Source organism: Macrobrachium rosenbergii, chromosome 22 (assembly GCF_040412425.1).
Source record: "Macrobrachium rosenbergii isolate ZJJX-2024 chromosome 22, ASM4041242v1, whole genome shotgun sequence".
In the NCBI taxonomy this organism is placed as follows: Eukaryota; Metazoa; Arthropoda; class Malacostraca; order Decapoda; family Palaemonidae; genus Macrobrachium; species Macrobrachium rosenbergii.
The window spans coordinates 35,317,689-35,338,164 of record NC_089762.1 but is presented as its reverse complement, the minus strand read 5'-3'; the positions used below and the strand labels follow the sequence as shown (position 1 = coordinate 35,338,164).

General features: G+C 38.9%; 1 protein-coding gene across 2 annotated transcripts in view; it reads right to left on the bottom strand.

Moving 5' to 3' along the window:
- The window catches only part of LOC136850751 (MAGE-like protein 2), a 60,132-nt gene extending 40,783 nt beyond the window's left edge, over positions 1–19,349 (bottom strand). Inside the window, exon 1 of one of the 2 annotated variants that reach the window (XM_067124701.1) lies at positions 19,176–19,349. The gene's annotated coding sequence lies outside the window, so the exon portion shown is untranslated. The remainder of the gene's footprint in view (positions 1–19,175) is intronic. The other variant, XM_067124700.1, reaches the window with a different exon arrangement.
- Between the last annotated feature and the right edge of the window lie 1,127 nt (positions 19,350–20,476).

Genomic DNA, 20,476 nt, shown 5'->3' with positions numbered 1-20,476 from the left:
GTGGTGGTGGTGGTGGTAAAGGGGAAGGAAGAAAAGTTGGAGGAGTACGAGGAATAGGAATAGGAGGAGGAGGAGGAGGAGGAGGAGGGGGAGGAGGAGGTGGTGGTGGTGGTGGTAAAGGGGAAGGAAGAAAAGTTGGAGGAGTACGAGGAATAGGAGGGACAGCAGAAGAAGGACCGGTTCCTTCGTGGCTCCTGCGGTGCCTGTTACAGTTGGAAAAAGACGGTCCCTGTTGTTTGGTCTGCGGTTCCCTAATGCTGTCGCTCGGGCGGACGTTAAAACGAACGAAAAAATAACGAATTAAGTCAGCCAGTTCCTAAAAGCCTTAACATTTCCAACAAAGAAAGTGTAGCTGCTTCTGGGTTAAACATCTATATTCTTTGACTCTGTACGGAGTTTTACATTGTCTTCAATTAGGGTGACTTAGTTTGTAAGGTCAAGCAAAGCTTGCATCTCAAATATGATTTACATTTAAAATCGGTATTTTGCTTTTCCGTGAGGAGTTTCCAAGGATAGTTACTACCCTTTAAAATACAAATGCATACTAGACACCTAATGTTACATTCCGAATTTATGGTGGGAAGAGAATCCGTGACTCTCACAAAAACTACACAAAACATACCATAAGAAACAACCCAACGATATGAGACCTCGCGGGTCCAGATGGTAGGCTGTCTTTCCTAAAGGATCAGCGCAAACAACTTCATAGTTAATTGGTCATTGGTGGACTGGTTTACTTTCCAAGCGTAACTCGGTGTGACCAGGTCAGGTCAAGCCGAGTTAGATATACTGCTTTAATAATAGCGACAAAGACCAGATGCCATTATTAAATACAACAGATTTAGGATGATATTGGTTCCACGCCTTCAAATGTACCAGGGAAGATTAAGCAACGACTGACAACTGGCATCCCGCGATAAGATAACTATTCATGACGCGTCGAAATCATTACACACGTCATCCCCGTTTGGTGAAATGAAGGATCGAGCATTCCATATTATGTTGTAACGTCTTCGTGTTATCTTACACGACACAAGCACAAACCGAAGAACAATGATGTCATGTTCAGCAACAATGATTATCACTGTTTGCAATCTATGCATTCGGCCCTCTCACCAAGAGAAGGGAAATATAAATACATTCGTCAGCACACAGACCATTTCCTTTATTCATGAAGATTTACTTTCTTCCAGTTGTACACTCGACGGTGAAAAAATGGGGTCTTCTAGTGTTTTGGCAACTTCATCAGAACTCATAAGCTTTATTTTATTAACACTAGTATATAACTTCCCTGCTTCAAAAAATGTGGGGGGGGGATTATTATACTAGCTGCTGTAGGTGGTATTCATACTAGCTGCTATATAAGTGATTATTCGTGTTTTTAAATCTTCTCTTTGTGTTATCAGAAAATTTTTGTTACCGAAAGCTAATATTTCATTCTTATTCCTTTCATTTTTACCTTTTTTTACCTTTTCAAAGACTGAAAAAAAAATTACTAGAATATCTTGTATAATGCATAACACTCATAAACAAGAATCCTGCGCCTGACACCAAAATATTTTATCTTTACCAAAACGTTCTTTTAATACAAAGTGAACCTTCCCTTTGTTGACAAAAATGCTGAATCATGTATATCTGAACTTCCCACGGCAGTGAGGTTCACAAACATTATCCCTGAGCGTAACAATTAAACAGAAATGCCAACTGCCAACAATGAGGAAGGCTCTCTCTCTCTCTCTCTCTCTCTCTCTCTCTCTCTCTCTCTCTCTCTCTCTCTCTCTCTCTCTCACTGAAGTCTAGATAATAATGATAATGAACCATAATTCTTGAATTAAACTACCATGATACTGGAAACATCACTTCATTTCCCAAATAATGCTGAATGAGATTGAAGACCAGTTACAAAAAAATATATATATATATACGCTATGCCGTGTCTATCGTCATAGCATTGTTTACGAATCAAATGACACAGGAAGAGTACAAATAACACTCCTAAATACGCGAGAAACAGTTACATATATTAATTAATGTCGTGAAATAGAAATCTGTCATGATCTGCACGCGTCATAATTCCAAGGAGTTACCTTTAAAAATATTCGCAAAGAATGATAAAAAGAGAAATGACTGGCAAATTGATTTAATTGAGATACATTTAATTTGTCTGAAGGCCAAACAGTGAAACAGCTGAATCAATGGCTTAAGTAATAATTTCGCAAAAAGTATAATGTGAAAAAAAACAGAAGAAAATAAAAATTAAAAACTCGAGTTCATATAAATATGGGTGTTGGGGATGCATTATCATTCAGAATTTATTTGTACACCCAAGGGCACATATTTTGTAATGTAGCCTAAATACCGCGGAACATCGTAGAGTGTATGCTATCACACGCTAAACGTCCATCAAGTCAAAATAAAAACGTAAAATTAACAGCCACGGTTGAAATAAAAAATACACATAATCTTTAGCTGTAACATGCAATGAGCTTCTCTAAGCCCTTGTGCTTGTCGAAAGCAAAGGTCTCTCTCTCTCTCTCTCTCTCTCTCTCTCTCTCTCTCTCTCTCTCTCTCTCTCTCTCTCTCTCTCTCCAAAATTGTAGTCTAGGTAATACAGATAATGAACCACGACTCAGAAATTTAACTACCGTGATACAGGGAACACCAATTTATTCCCCCAATAATGCTGAATAAATGAGATTGAAGACCAGTGTCAGAAATTAGCCCCTCACCCTTGTTTTAATGACACTATGAAGAGCTCAAGACCTTGAAAATGGCCCTGAAAATGAAATAACAGTAATTTATCATTTCACCTGTCTCTTTAGTTCACTATATGAGCTCCTCTTTTGGTTAATCGTGGATAAAAGGTAGAATATGTGAGTATATTAGAATGCAAAACAATTCTCTTCAAAAAGTAAATTTTGGAGGAGGAGGAGGAGGAGGAGGAGGAGGAGGAGGAGGAGGAGGAGGAGGAGGAGGAGGAGGAGAGGAGAGAGAGAGAGAGAGAGAGAGAGAGAGAGAGAGAGAGAGAGAGAGAGAGAGAGAGAGACTTTCCCCAACTGCCCATTCTTTCCTGCAAGAGGCATTGCATACAAAATAATAAAAAAAAAAAACTACAGTCTGATTTAAGATACAAGCTACACATAACACATAACACATAACACATAGGTATTGCCTCGTAACAATAAGTAACATGATTTAGCCTTCACAACAGGAATGCAAGGTAGTGACAATAACTAACGACAAAAATCATCACCTGCTTCTGTATAACCTTATCACAACGTGTACCTATTTTCGGACATATGTATATTATGTCTATCCCTTTTGTAAGAGTAATTGGAAATTAGAATATATTTTCGGTCCCTACATGACAAACAATGTTCTATCATTCATCTCTTCATTTTTTTAAATAATTCATTAATTCAGAGAGCTCTTTACGAAGGAGAAACGAATGCTTCAAGGCAGACGAAAAGGTCATGAGCGCAAGAATGAACTTTACATGATTTAAGTCGCACCGATCAAATCATTACAATTTTATCAGCTAACTGACCTTAATCATCAACAGATCCGGTAAGTTTCGAAAATCAAATTACTTTTACTAAAATATTCTGCTTTCAAAATCTACTTGAATAATAGACCACAAATATCCACTAATTTCTAATGATCGAACTTTCTTTATGCAGTTATAAGAATTTCTGCATTTCTTATTGACAAATCATTACGAGTCACTTGCTATCGCAATCAATAATTTACCTGTGTAAAAATTCAAATATAAAAGTTAAATATATTTAGGCGCGAACACGCTTAATTTCTGAGAGAGAGAGAGAGAGAGAGAGAGAGAGAGAGAGAGAGAGAGAGAGAGAGAGAGAGAGAGAGAGAGAGAGTAAAATCAGGCTGTCATGGCCATGATCAGATTTTTCTCGAGTCCTTATTTCCTAAGGGCAAGGACGTTGCCACAAAGTCATTTCCAAAATCACGCATTCCTCGCCTTCTTAACGCTTGCGAATTATACAATCTACCGTCCTGCATTCTTTACACATGACCAGACCACCTCAAAACTATTCTACCTCTTCATCTACTTATATTTCCTCACTACACAAACAATTCATACCAACAGTTTTAACCTTTTTTCCTTTCATCCGCATTTAACATCCACACTTCAGTTGCATAACGTTGAATTCGCTTACAAATCCATGAATTCCATCTATGGCTTCCTTATATATCACGTTTCTTCTCAATCTTCAACATATATGCTGCTGTCTCTTATGTTTCACCTATTCTTTGACCTATATCTTTCCTTATTCAGCCATCAACTTTTATATTTACTCCTTCCTGGTTTTCCTTTACCCTCGTAACCTTACCGTTGCTCGCATTTACTTCCACCTTTTTCCTCTCCTACAAACTTTCAAATCCATTCAATGGGTCTGCGGCTTCTCGTCATTAACCCTAATCAATACTGCATTGTCATCAAGCATCAACCATTCCATACACCATTTACAACTCATTTCTCTACAACTTATCTTACAACTACCGCCTTTTTCTGAATTCTTGCATCACTCCATTCATAAAGCTACGGAACAGTCTAACAGACAATATACTCTTTGCTTTTTACACATGCCTAAATAATTCACTCTTGAAGTACATTACTAAAGTGGTGTTCTCTATATCTGATGTTGAAAATATTTTCGGGACAGTTATCAAATGGGCTAAAACGAAAATGCACAATTTGGTTCCCTGATAGTTTTAGCCAATATTGTCAATAAGCTCATCGCGACTGGAAATAAATCACATCTGTATTTTTCATAACTCTAAGAAACTGGTTGGCAATGAGGCATACATTTTTCTTATACACATTTGAACAATCTCTCTCTCTCTCTCTCTCTCTCTCTCTCTCTCTCTCTCTCTCTCTCTCTCTCTCTCTCATGATCTGGAATGGAAAGGTATTTTTATTGCATGCAATAAATCGATCCTTCCTGTCCGATGACCTTGCACCACCCGATATTTAGCTACCGTCATTTTTATCAATGTCATTATTAGGTAGTCACACGAGCAGTATATTCGATTTAATTGTAATAGTACTGATGGCAGACATTCCTATCAAATGCTAAATTGTACGAATTATAGTAATCAAACATTCTTTTTTCTTTCCGTAAAAGAAAAACCATGACTTTCCTTTGCCAAAAAATTACCATTTTGTTTTCAAAACCAATGCAAGGTATTTTAAATATTTGCCTGGTATTTGGGTTTGGAAAGTTTTCAAACAGCGCTTATTTCTCAACGATACACCCAATTGCAGTCGCTTGATCGATAATATCAGACGTCTAATCATGAGTTTTATTCATATAATGATTTTAAACCTCACATTTTGCGACCAAAAGTGATGAAATCTACATAAAAAAAAAAAAAAAACAGATTTGGAACATTACTCACACGGCGCCGCCCGACTTTTCCGTGCAGAGAGCTACCATAAAAATACGGAGGAATAAATCACGCATTCGTAGCACAACGAAACCTACTTATTATTCACTTTTCCTTCGGTGTCTTACTACACGAGTCTCCTACTTTTCCTCAGACTTGCTTCGAAACGGCTTTCGCTCGTTTTGACGAAGGTCTGCTATGTTAAATTGCATTCGGCGTCACGCTGAAGAACATGAAGTTAGCGGTCACGGCTCATTGGTCATTTGGGATCTGAGAGAGATAGTCGAGTCCTTCTCTTCGGAAATTTCTCTGCTGGTTTAACTCGATGGATTGTCAGCAAAGCCTGAAGCTGTATCTGATGAGGGTAATATTGATGTTATCACTCTCATTACAATTACTACCGACACTGATATTTTCATTACTATCATAATTGAAATCACTTTCACATGTGATAGATTCTTTTATTATACGATATCATTATTAACAATTGCACAACTTTCAGTGGGCTATATATTCTTTCCTATCTCTGTACAGCACTGCATGACTGACAAATTAAGTTAATTTTGCTTACCTACTACCAAAGGCATTCAAAAAACCAGGACGAAAAATACTTATTTTCTTTGGAATTTTAAAAATAATAATACATGCATTCATTCTTCAGAAACATGTTTTCAACTCCTATGGATAATAGAACATCCAGGAATATGATCCGATTTTGTTAATGACATTCTTGTTCCGAAATTCATCTCTGACCCGATAACCCAAGCTAAAAATCTCTCTCTCTCTCTCTCTCTCTCTCTCTCTCTCTCTCTCTCTCTCTCTCTCTCTCTCTCTCTCTCTCTCGTATCAGCCTTACCGTGAGATCATAACACACGCCCAAACCAGACTTGAAAAGGTCACTCATTTCATTAGCACGTCATAATTACACGCACATTGCAACCAGCAAAAGGTCGCGGATATAGACCATTGCAACACTTGAAAACATAAATAGCGAATGCCGTAAGGCGCATTACAATGGGGAGACAGTGATAGACGGTGAGAGAAGGGGAGGAAGAGGAAACAAAGCAGGAAAGGAGAAGGGGTTAGTTCTGGGAAAATACTCTAGGCTGTTAGGTTGCTTTGTTATCAACCTCAATTCTTTCGGGCACACCAAAGGGCAAGGCGTCATCCAGGAGTGACGTCACAAGACTTGGCTATAGTCCAGCAACTGTACAGGAAGGGACTTATGCTGTGCACGAGGATGTAGCGGAGTAAGGTTGCCTTTGGAGGAGATTCTGATAAATGGAAAATTTTCTCTTTGCAGAGAAGAAACGGGCTTTGGATAAGTGCAGTCAAGTCTTTATCCAACCACATGAGTATATAAGGCTTAGTTAAATTGCAAGCACTTTACCGAAAGGCTTAAAGAATGAATAAATGATGAATATTCGAAAGAAAAAATAATCATTCAATAAAAGTACCATGAGATCAATATGTTTGCAACAAAGGGATTGGACCATTGCATAACAAGCCAAGCGTTACCCAACCAGTGGTTAAAAAAACGCCACTATTACGAACCGCAAATTACTCCCACTACCCAATCGTGAAGGGGAGGGCCATTATCAATTAAAATGCGGCACTGTAATCAACTCCGGCCAAAGCTTTGATAGCAGGTTGCGTGGTACAGTCCCCCATAACAGATGGCCCAAATCGCCTGGGAATCTTATTTGGATATCTCCCTCCCACGCCCACACGCCCAGTTCTCTCTTTTTTTTTTTCCTCTTTATGTATTTTTTTAATAGCTGGCCTCTCAATTAACAACAGCGATTTTTACTATGTACTTAAAAGTCAAGTATACCTTAGTTTAACTAGACCACTGAGCTGATTAACAGCTCTCCTAGGGTTGGCCCGAAGGATTAGATTTATTTTACGTGGCTAGGAACCAGTTGGTTACCTAGCAACGGGACCTACAGCTTATTGTGGAATCCGAACCACATTATGACGAGAAATGAATTTCTATCACCAGAAACAAATTCCTCTAATTCTTCATTGGACGGTCGGAGATTCGAACTCGCGGCCAGCAGAGTGCTAGCTCTGAAATGTCCCTCTGAAACAAAGGGTCCTTGTGTAACTATCAGGCAGGCTGGACAAAGAACCAATGAAAAAACTGAAAAAATACGCCTTGAAGAAAAACAACCAAGCTAGCAAATATGACATAATTATCCAAAAATTCAATATTTTTCATTGAAAATCCAAATGTACTTATATCATAGTATTTCTTAGCTTTTATCAAAATACTTCGATTAATTACACACTCCCTTATTTCACAGGATCAGTGGTAACATTTGCCCGCCTTGGTTCTCATTCAAATACTTAAATGAACAAGTGGTATGTTTACTTAGGTCCTTTTTCAAAACACATTTGTAAGACTAAAACATCCCCCTTTTGGTATCCTACCAAAAATCAATGGTGCATAATTATTCATTTACAGACACCGTTAGTTTTATGTTACGGCCTCTGGAATGAATGATGAACATCATAATACCACTGCTCATAGGTTTAAGAGGCGATTTACTATTACCTTAGTTTTTCTGACCAGCACGGTTATTCTTCAATATAAATATTATGTAATTTTGTTATGAGCTACTTTCGCTGTTATGTTTTCCTTATTAGGGAAACCTTGCTTAGTAAGTTTATGTTATAAGCAAGGTCTTTTTTCATATGAATGGTAGTTAATTTTTAACAATGTTAGTTCATTTTGAATAAAGTTTATACATGCACACAATAACTATATGGGTGCAAGTGTGTGATAATATAACTATTACACATGGCATGTTTGTGCTCTCAACTGAGGCTACAATTGAAACACTAAAATCAAATGCCCTTTACCTTGGAAATACCCTTGGAATACCATACACCCAAAGGGGATTCTACACGATAAATGCGCCCACCCTGACCTTTGTGGATTGATAACTGGCAATGACAGTGTTAATAAACCGTGTGCAATAAGCATTCAAGAGTCCAATAAACGCATCACAACATTCATTGATGACTTTGACAACCCATAAATCGTCAAAACTACGCCAGCAATAGTTAGTAAGGCCTTCACTCGCATCATGAGATAAAAGGAGGTTTAGTTTCTTAATTCTATGGCTCCTGAGTGACGGGACACGTGACTCAAGACAGATGAAGCGGCGTAATTCAGTCTTTACTTTCCATTTGAATGATCATGAGATCCCGTTAACTCAGATGGCTGGTTCATGTTACATTCCAGTCGGTCTCTCTCTCTCTCTCTCTCTCTCTCTCTCTCTCTCTCTCTCTCTCTCTCGTGTGTGGGTGCTTGTGCTGAGTGAGTCATTCAAGTATAAAATCTTTTTGCATTCCTAGTACACTCTCTCTCTCTCTCTCTCTCTCTCTCTCTCTCTCTCTCTCTCTCTCTCTCTCTCTCTCTCTCTCTCTCTCTCCTGTGAGTGTGTTTGTACTGAGCAATTTATTCCAGCACAAAATTGTAAACCCTTGAACAATCCAACCAAGAATCATCAACGCACATCAACTTGCACCTGCTCACATTTACGAAACAATCAAAGTAAAGCGAAAAATGTCTGGGTTAATAAAAAGAGTGGAGATTGATGCGGTTCACCATGTTTCATTTTTTTTTTTTTTTTAGGAAGGAAAAATTCCAAGGGCACCGGAGACGAACTCGTCATCACGTCGTGATATATATATATATATATATATATATATATATATATATATATATATATATATATATATATATATATATATATATATATATATATATATATATATATATATATATATACATATATATACATATTGTGTTTGTGGAGGAAATTTTGAATGAAAGTTAGTTGACATGAGCTTCAACGTACTTCACTACACAAATATCTGTGAATAATAATACATATTATTAGCTTCGATGCAATATACGAATCTTCAGCGATACGGTATATTTTCTTACCGTTCGTATTGATTATCACGTAAGTATAACTTAATCATCCTTTAACTGAAAGTACCTCTCATAAAATAACTTTCCCGTAAACCATTCCATTTTTTCCAGGCACACACGAGTTCAAATTAGACCCCAGCAATCGACCCGGTTCCTTATACAGTAATCAAAGCTAGTAAAAAGGAATTCCAAATTTTTCAGCCACGCCATCATTAAGAAGCAGATCTTATCTAAAAGAAATTCGCTACCTCTCCTCCTCCTTCCTTACAGTCTTCCCCATCTCCCCGTTCCTTGGCTTGGCAAGTCACGCCTGCTGTTCCAGGACCAATAATGATGTTGCATAAACGCCTTATAAGGCAGTTTACAGCCAGGAACCTTTTAGCGCACATACACGCACGTACACACACACACACACACACGATCAGTTCAAGTTGGTCTCATAAAGCAGTTTAGTTTTTCTAGCCAGCACAAAGATAACAGCTAGCTTATTTCTTCATCTGATCAACTACATGCAGGCTCTCAAGGTAACTGTTCGAGAAAGAGCTACAAGGCCACCTGAAATACGAATTTTAAGCAAGACTTGAGATCTAAAGCCCCTATTTCATTGGTTAAATACAGCAAAATCGTCCAACCAAGAGACATCAGAGAGCAGCTGACATCAAACTGACATTGAAAATGACTTCAATTAAAATCTTACGGTACTAAACACAGCACGAACATACAAAAATTAGCATGAACGTCATACGCAACAATGGTTTGAGGTCGCTCATGTTACAGCTTCCAGTAATCACGAGCTGAAAGGTGGGCTTCAGGTCCCAAGAACCAGCTGACATTTGGCAAGATGGATATGTTGACTTTATGCAGGCCGAGAATTATGCGTTGGATATGTTATTTTACGCAGTTCGAGAATTGTACGTTTATTCTCAAATAAATTAATACAGATACGAGAATTACTTTCTTTTCTGGGGAAATAAACAGGTAAGCCTTAAATATTTTTTTACCTATATCTAACACATGCAGTTCTTCATTGGAGGGGTGGGTAGAGCTCTCTGCTAGCACGCTGTTGGTCCAGCGTTCGACTCTCCGACCGGCCAATGAAGAATTAGAGGAATTTATTTCTAGTGATAGAAATTCATTTTTCGTCATAATGTGGTTCGGATTCCACAATAAGCTGTAGGTCCCGTTGCTAGGTAACCAGTTGGTTCTTAGCCAAGTAAAATAAATCTAATCCTTCGGGGCAGCCCTAGGAGAGCTGTTAATCATCTCAGTGGTCTGGTTAAACTAAGATATACTCTCTCTAACATATGTAGGCTACATTTCGCAATAAAATGGATTTCTAATCCCACTTGAGTACAATATATCCAAATAAAACCCTAAAACATTTTTAAATCATATTCCTATACAATAAACCGATTGAACTTAAGCATGGAAGCATTAAACTGTCTTGAGGTTTTGCCATTTACAATAGAGAGAGGAAACAAGTAGCGTGCGCACACGTCCACATACAACAGACCTACTAAAAATATGCATAAGTACATTCAATCTTCAATTTTAGCCATTTACAATACAAAGTGGAACCCAGTAGCTTGCAAACTGAAAGCAGTCAATCCCCAGATAGCAACGGCTGGGAAGAAGGGCACACCAGGATGCACGTACTCCAGAGGACATATGATCTGGAGCCGAAGGTATCCCGTATCAAGGTCATCTGACCTGAGAAACAGATCACGGCCTTCCCTCGTCAATGCAAGGCGAACTGCATTCATCCGATATTCAGACGTGTATGCATCCGACTGGGAAAGCTGTTTCGTGTATTAAAGTCTTCGTAGTGCTTCTGATGATAGCAGAAATCGCTGTTGTTGATGTTACTGTGGATGCTTTCTGAACAACAGATTCACCCTTCACTCAACAACTGAAGACATAACTGGACTGAATTGAATTGAATATAGAGTTCAGGCCAAAGGTCAAGCACTGGGACCTATGAGGTCATTCAGCGCTGAAACGGAAGTTGACGGTAAAAAAGGTTTTAAATGTGTAACAGGAGGAAAACCTCACAGTTGCACTACCAATCAATTGTTAGGAGAGGGTGGAAAGTAAGATGGAAGAAAGAGAATATGAATGGAAGTACAGTAAAAGAAATGAAAGGGGTTGCAGTTAAGGGCAGAAGGGACCGTGCAAAGAACCTTAAGCAATGCAAACAGTATGCCGCAAGGGGCGCACTGACGGCACTACCCCTCTACGAAGAGCTCAGTGGTCTGGTTAAACTACTTTAATAATAATAATACCCTCTACGAAGAAGAAATAGCAGGACAGTAACTTAAGGCATCCCATATCAATGGACCATATCTTAGTGAATTTTAACTGTTCCTCGCTGGGCGAGCGGGATCCGTTCTCAGCTACCACTCTATTGGTCGCGAGTTCGAATCTCCGACCGGCCAGTGAAGAACAAGAGGAATTTGTTTCTGGTGATAGAAATTCATTTCTCGCTATAATGTGGTTCGGATTCCACAATAAGCTGTAGGTCCCGTTGCTAGGTAACCAATTGGTTCTTAGCCACGTAAAAATAAGTCTAATCCTACGGGCCAGCCCTAGGAGAGCTGTTAATCAGCTCAGTGGTCTGGTTAAACTAAGTTATACTTAGTGACTTTTAATAATCACACCAAAAACGGCTAGATAAAACTATATAAATTATAAGCAAAATTTCTTCGGAGAAATCAACTGTTCCACTGAAAACTCCCCAGATATTTGTGCACGAATCCTGACGAAAATGTCGCAAAAATAAATACGTGTTCGTTATGCAGACATGACAAAGGGTGAACGTGGTGTGATGAACACCAAGTAGATTTTTTAATCAGTGTTTCATTCACCTAACCACTGCACTTTACTTTCCATATTCATAAGCTCCAGTCACATCATATGGTGGACACGCTACGGCGATGAAAAATAAAATTTCTGGATAATTATTATCGTTATGAATATTACCATTACTGTCTCCGGCCGCCCAATGAAGAATTAGAGGAATTTATTTCTGGTGATACAAATTAATTTCTCGGTTTAATGTGGTTCGGATTCCACAATAAGCTGCAGGTCCCGTTGCTCGGTAACCAATTGGTTTTTAGCCACGTAAAATAAGTTTAGTCCTTCGAGCCAGCCCTAGGAGAGCTGTTAATCAGCTCAGTGGTCTGGTTAAACTAAGGTATACTTTTTTAACTAAAATTATAAAAGGTGTAAAGTTGCCATTTAAAGGAACTAAACCCAACACTGTGTAAAGCACCCCAAAAAGCGCCCCACACTCGCCCAGCAATTTCCATCATTCTTACAAAAGACACGAGAATATAAATGACGAAACCAACGAAACCCGATGAAATCTTCTCGAGTCACTTCCTACCTCACCTATGAACTCAGTCTCTCTGGTCGCCACGTAAAATTCCGAAGCGATCCGAGTAAGCCACTACTACTATACCCGGGTCACATTGTCCCTCCTACCTCCCAGAGCCAAGGGAATCTCAAGGACCCTCAAAGACCTCCCTCTCCCCCACCACCCCGTCCCTCCCTCAGGAGAATAGGACCTCAAACGCCCTCATCCTCCTCGTCCCTTGTAAGCCAGCACTCCTTTTCACAGGCAGCCCTTAGACGTCTCCTTTCTGACCTTGGGACTGATGATAACAATGGCATGGAGGGAGAGAGAGAGAGAGAGAGAGAGAATCTTATGATATGATAGGGTTCAATATTAGGTTTTAAGATCAGAGGCAAAATTCACGAGGGAAAAAAAATTAGAGTTAAATTTAAAAGAATAAGATGAAAGACAATAAAATGCAGTGTTCCATAATATATACAGTGGGTATTACAGAATATTTTGCCCCCATTTCAAGGGTTGTGACCATTCTTTTGACCTTGACTGTAAACGTCAAATAAGAAGTTACATAACACGCACATATTCTACTCGCCTAACTTATGCTAACTATATTATCAGAACAGCAAAAATTGAATACTAAATACTGAGGACTACAAGGTAATTCTTCATTTTACAAAACAGGAAAATCTGAATTAATGAGTTAGGTATTTATGGTAACAGGGCATCATACTATACAAGTACAGTGAAATACCCAACAATTAGAAAGTGGAGATAGACTTAAGATACGGCAAGAGCAAAGAGATAACGCCATTACAATAGAGGGAGATGGGCGACTTATTAGCATTAAAGACGGAGAGAGAGAGAGAGAGAGAGAGAGAGAGAGAGAGAGAGAGAGAGAGAGAGAGAGAGAGAGAGATTGGGGTCCGAGTGAGGAAGAGCACGGGCATGACATTCGAAGGCAACCACCTCCATTGCTTCTCATTCGTGCCCTTCTTTCTCTCAGGCAAACGAGGACTATCTTAACCTACAAATCGAAAAACTCTACTGACTTCATTAAATGATGGGGATTTTCTTAAGCAAGATCGACTAATAAAACAGAACATGGCTCTCCGGCTGACAACGCTTTAGAAGGACAGGCTTGAAGGGCTCTCTTCTTTACGTCTTGGCTGAGGGTTTGCCGTGCCAAACGTATTGTGATAGGTCTTCATGCCTGTCTTTGTGACTGGTAGTGGGCAGAGGAATGGAAGGAAGGGGACGGGAGTGGCTGGGTAGGGGTGGGATGGGATAGGAGAGACATCCTGGGTAGAACTCACTAAGGACGAAGGACGATAGGCTATAGGGGTAGGAGGACTAGGACTAGGACTAGTACGAGAAGGATGGGGAGAGATGGGTGGGAGCGAAAAAGCATAGGTACCGCCCTCATGCCCTAAGCGTTGTTAGGACTTCTGACCCAGGGATGAAGGCTGAGCTGAGGGACAAAGGATAATAATACTTGACCTTCAGCAAAAGACCCACGTCATCTCGGTACGAGATGGGCGCGAAACGAAAGCGATATGCTATTATGAATGTACAATGGGAAAGCATAGGCCTAAACAACATCGTAGAGGGAGAAACAAACAGGAAAAGGTCAATTTAAAAAGCAGTGGGATCATTATCTATTATTTACCAAAGGGCATGTAGATAACGGCGGTTAATTACAATTACACAGCTTATCGCTTTACATCTGTAGTACAAATAACGGGGAGCTAGCCATAAGAAATTACAGCAAAATTATATATAAATACAAAAACTAAAACAAAGCAAGAATACTTTAGAGCCACATTTACAAAAGTTGAAAATACTGGTTAAGAAGCTACGCTGACAAATTCATTCTATTAACATGAATTGCTCGAATCAATCCAGCCATGATTTTTAAAATGAAGTAATCATAAAATATATATAAATATGGGATAACTGCGCGTAAAAACTAATTTACCGGAGAGGTACTCTCAATTCGATTCCCGGCCGAGGCAGAACGACTTGGACACATTGGTAAAATATCTCTGTGCCTCTTGGATGTTTGCTGCTGGGGTGGAGAGGGACTTGGGTTGACAAGTCCCAAAATACTTGTTGAAAACCAGAGTACAATTCGGTTCTCATTGACTCTTAAATTGATGTTGCAAGCACGATGCTTTATCTCCAGTCTGGCGGAACCCCCCACAACCGACTACAGTCCAGGTGCCTAAATCACAACTTAGGTCAACACAGGCACAATGGAATTTTCCGAAAATAAGCAAGGCTCGCTTTCCACAACGAGTATGTATGTGTATATATATATATATATATATATATATATATATATATATATATATATATATATATATATATATATATATGTGTGTGTGTGTGTGTGTGTGTGTGTGTGTGTGTGTGTGTGTGTAAGCTCACGCGCTTGTTAAATATACCAACAACACTGGTATGCAATTAAAAAAAAAACGCGTAATCATATATGCTCACACATATCTGCATGTAAAGTGCTCATGCACGTGTGCATCCATAAGTGAACGAACTGTACGTATAATGAGAATGTTTTAGTGAGTCGTGCGTATAACAAAGGCAAAGTAATCATGAATACGCACTCGCAGATTGTAATTGGGGTAAACGAAAGTAAAAGTGTTCAAATCCTGATATTATCAGTGCCTGAACCAGGAAGTTCCCTAATCTCCGATCCTCTTCCACAGTATACGGAAAGACCGCAAAATGAACAACTATCTCCAATCCATCGACAGCTTAGACCGAAAGTACAGTGCACCTACGACCCATCCATGCCTTTTTTGATGATTCGTTATCCGCAAAGGACGTTAAGGGTTTTGACCAATGTCTGTCGGTGCTACTTTGGCTTATCTGCGCGTCACCTCCGAGGTGTTATAGTACTAAACATGGCGGAAACTCAATGGGACGCCGTGTTTAGTACTAGTCCCTAGGGGATCAAAGTATTACATACACCCTTTTCTATATTGTGTGGTCGACAAATTATATTAATAAACGATATACCTAATCCAAGAGGGGCTAGTACTAAACACGGCGTCCTATTGAGTTTCCGCCATGTTTAGTACTATAACACCTCGGAGGTGACGCGTAGATAACAAGCCAAAGTAGCACCTGTCTGTAGGCTATGTGTTAGAAGGAAAGGCCGTCTCAAGAAGCGATTAAGAAAATGTGACAAAATTTTACAAATATATAATCGTTAAATAACTTCCCCCCATTAGCTTTTCAAAGATTTCAGCTTCAATTATGTTACCACGACAACCATCCCACCCAATATCAAACTTAAGAGATTTCGGGGGTTTGAATGCTTCATAGGTGGTTGAAAATGTGAGAAATCCTTTTCATATTGCCAGTATACAGCACAGGTATTATAAATTCATGCAGTTACATGTACGGTTCACTAATTCATTGCTGTGTGGACTGACAGCAAAATCCTCTTGTTTTCCTTTGTGTTTATCTTTGAACTCACACGAAGAAAGTATAGACAACTTACAACAAAATATTTATTACTGAGAATATTCAAATATCTATTTATACCAGTATATATTCTTTTTTCGGCAACTGACCACGAGACGGGGAAAGCATCCACTACATTCAGGTCTTAATGAAAAGATGTATTCTGCTAACGCACCGCCAAAAATGGGGGGTGGGGTGGGATTATGAATGACACTTGTAAACACGTGAAGAAAATAGTGCATTCCACAGTTTGTACCCAAACACCGTGTCAAACAAAGAACGGGGAGCAAAAACAGGCTAAGCCAGTACACGAAGCACTGAATCTCGAAAGGAGTAACAAAAATTCAAACTGTCATTACTTATCCTGGTTTTTACACACACAGCCACATGCTCTTATGCAGTTTTTCGTGTATAACGGCCTTTTTATTTTTGAGAACCACTGTCCTGTTACTCTTGGTTTGTTCACAACGAGTCCACCATTATCTTCATTTCCCGTTTTCCTTCGGATGTTAATAAAGATTCAAATCACATGTAGAATTCGGACACCTGACACAACAAATGGAGAACGCAAACCCCAGCCTGTACAAGAAATGGAGCAAGTATAAGCCAGCCTTTATCAAATACCGAATTCTAACCCAAACTTTCCCCAGACGTAGACTAGAGACCCTAGTTTTCTCGAACATGGAATGCAGACCTCTACCTTCCCCAGAGAACACCAGTTTTTAATGAGGAGCATGTTGATATTTTCCTTGACACGTAATATTCATTTGAAATTTGGTACTTAGAGCACACGTATTTACTTGTCAAATCAAAGATGGTGCTATTGCTGAAACCCTCAAAACAAATACGGGACTCGTTAGGTAAGTTGCCATGTGGTTCTGGTTGTACAGTACCAAGTTCCCAGGCAATATCGGATTCTACCCTTCTTGCACAATTCAATTCATACCGTTACCAGACATTAAGAAACTATGTCTTGTTATACTCGTTTTACTTACAGGAAAAATCTAAGAGAGAGATAGTTATCCGCCCCAAAAATTACTGAAAACGTTAATGGAGATTATGTACTCTAGCATTCCGCTTATATAGAAGATTCTTCCAAATGCTGCGATCTTTCGTCTCTATGTGTTATCCAATCACCCTAATTAACTCCTATAAATTCAGATCTATACAAAACATTTCTAGCTTTTTACCAAGTCATCCAAATTGAAGTGTATGTTATCGCCAGTTTCCGCATAATCCTGACTTTACATTATTTAACCGTATCTACGAATGCAGTATTAAGGTATTAACCCAGTATATATCCATCTACGCGTCACCTCCGAGGTGCTAGTACTAAACATGGCGGAAGTTCAATGGGACGCCGTATTTAGTACTAGCCCCTCTGGGACCAAAGTACTATATACACCCATTTCTATATATTAAAAATTATATCTTATATCTTTGCTCCCCGTGGGATTAGTACTAAACACGGCGATCCACTGAGCTTCCGCCATGTTTAATACTACCACCTCGGTGACTCGTAGATGGATACATACCAGGTTAATGCCCAGTATTAAACGGGTTGGTTACGGTTCATTTTGAAGCTTTTATTTTTCCCCTCGCGTGTTTCTCCTATCAGACTTTAATGATTTTCTCATAAAATGTTCTGTCTCTATGTTCATTAACACAAACAAATACAATATATGTTTTTCCCCTTAAGAGGGAAGATTCGAAAGTGATACCCTAACCTTTCTACGAAACCACACATCGGGATGAGATTCCTAGGCCCATACTTCGTCCAGCGGAAGTTCAAAGACCTATGAGAACTCAGTGTCAAGCATTTTTAGTTAATGGGCATCCATCCAAGTAATAACCTGACTGACTTTTTGTCGTCAGTATTCGATAGTCGTCTGGACTGGCTAGACGCCAGGTTAACAAGTACGTCAGCGACCCCCCTCTTCTATGAGAACTACATTTTGGCAATGCTTAAGAGATGCCGGATAGCAGCTCCTCCTCTGAGTTGCAATAAGCAATCAAACTTGACTATCAAACTTTACTTCTCTTACTACACCTACAGATTCTCGAGTCGTTACGACTCGCCTCTTGGCGTCAGAAAAAAAAGGGGGGATTCTCCCTCATGGTACGTAAGACTTTTCATCCATGAATACCAATGCACAGTTATTTTTTAATGGTGGCCCTAACCAGATTTGGTAGCTTTACGGCTGATGTTTCCATGCTTGTGTTTAACGAAAATATAAAACATAATATAGATATAATACATATATAGATATATATATAGATATATATATATATATATATATATATATATATATATATATATATATATATATATATATATATATATATATATATAGATATATATAGATATATATACAATACACTACTATATATATTTATACACACACACAAGCACACAATAACTACTGGCCTTTTGCAATGTTTCAACCTTCCAGTCGTTTCCAGCAATTTACCCAACCATTAAAACAAAACAAAAAAGTTTAACATTAAATACAGAATACTTATTATCTTAAGAAGGGATATCCCATTACTGAGACAAGATCCTTCTTTAAAACGTATTCACCTGATCGGATCAGGCTACGGAAATAATCCTACAAACAAAATAAACTGCAATTGTTCATGGGCATATTGCATTCCATACCCATTTGTTTACACCTGGGTCTAAAAACTACTTGCATAAACTAGCACTTACGCCACATCGTTTAACGGTCGTACGGCGGACTTTCTGACAATCAACTTTTATAAAACCTGATGAAATGGATACTGGGCATACCAAGACAACACTGAATCTCCAGTCGAAATGTCCTGAACCCACAAGACATTTCTCACAAGAGTCCGTCTGACCAAAGCCGTTCAGTCAGACTTGGTGACCTCAACGTTAACATATAAAATAATCCTTGAACTTAGGATAACGTCTATTCCAGTCACACTATTGGTCCTGTATACGACTAGAACACTCACCTGGGATTCCTCAAGTGCCCTCTTCACTGCCTGTGGTAATTCCTCAGAGAAAAACAAGTGATATGCGAACACCAAAAAAATTGTACACCTTTCCTCACAACTACCACATCACATCTGAATCTGTTAGACACAACACAAGGAACCGCTGCGCTGCTACGGTGCGTTCAACAAGAACTCTTGGAAAGTTGAAAACGTCCCGTTGATGATCCTTATTTGACGAAGGAGAAGAATTGCTTGTAAGAAAATTTCTTTTTTTTGCCGTTATCATAAAACTAATTAACGGTTTATGGGTTACGCGTAAATAATTTATCTTCAGTTTTAGCATAACATGGTAAAGAAATTTAATATCTGTGTCCGGTATGCACTGACGACATAAGTATCATTGAGCTCTCAGGTTAGTGAACGAGCCACCTCACCCTCCTTTAACTGTGGGGGAAGTGGCGTCATGGTTGACGATACCTGAACCTAAACAATTTGTTTCTGTTCATTCTCATGCCTGGTGGACTTTCATGCAGAACTTGCTCACAGCTATTCATCAGATATAAATTGAAATATAAATCTATTAAAGAACTTATTTTATTTCTAGATTGCTTTGATATTACACGGCAGGTAGGCGTGATAGATAGGTCCATTTCCCCCACCGAAAATACTGCCCGCGGCCATATGAATTCTCTGGATACTCTATTGCCGTAAGCTAACCTTACGGTTGTAGCCGAGGTGCTACATTAGCTTACGTGAAACAGTTCTTAACAAGTACAGAAATGTGCCGAATTGGCACGCAGCATATGGCTACGACGAAAACATGGGATTGAAGATTCTTAAGAGAAATCAGATTCCTCCGTATTACGCGAGCTATACAACTATGCGGGACAATTAACCTGCTTACAACCGTACTATACTTATATATAATTCGTGACAATTTGCTATAATACTTATTATTATATTTATATGTCCGTAGAATGCTACAGTACAAGACCAAGTGAAAGTCCTACGCACACGCAGCACACACATACACATATTGTCTTCATTGCAGAGAAAATTAGATAATGGGACCGCTACCTTTTCAGACTTTTCAGTTAATATAACGGCATGATTGACCTCTTTCAACGGATTTCTCCTCGCTAGTGATCTTTGGCTCCTCCTGCGGTGAAATAATTTCCCTCTGATGAATCATCAATGTTGGCATTATTCCCTTGTCTTTGAGCGTGGTAGTTGTTTGTAAGAAATGTGGTGAGCGAAGTCTACACACACATACACACACACACATATATATATATATATATATATATATATATATATAT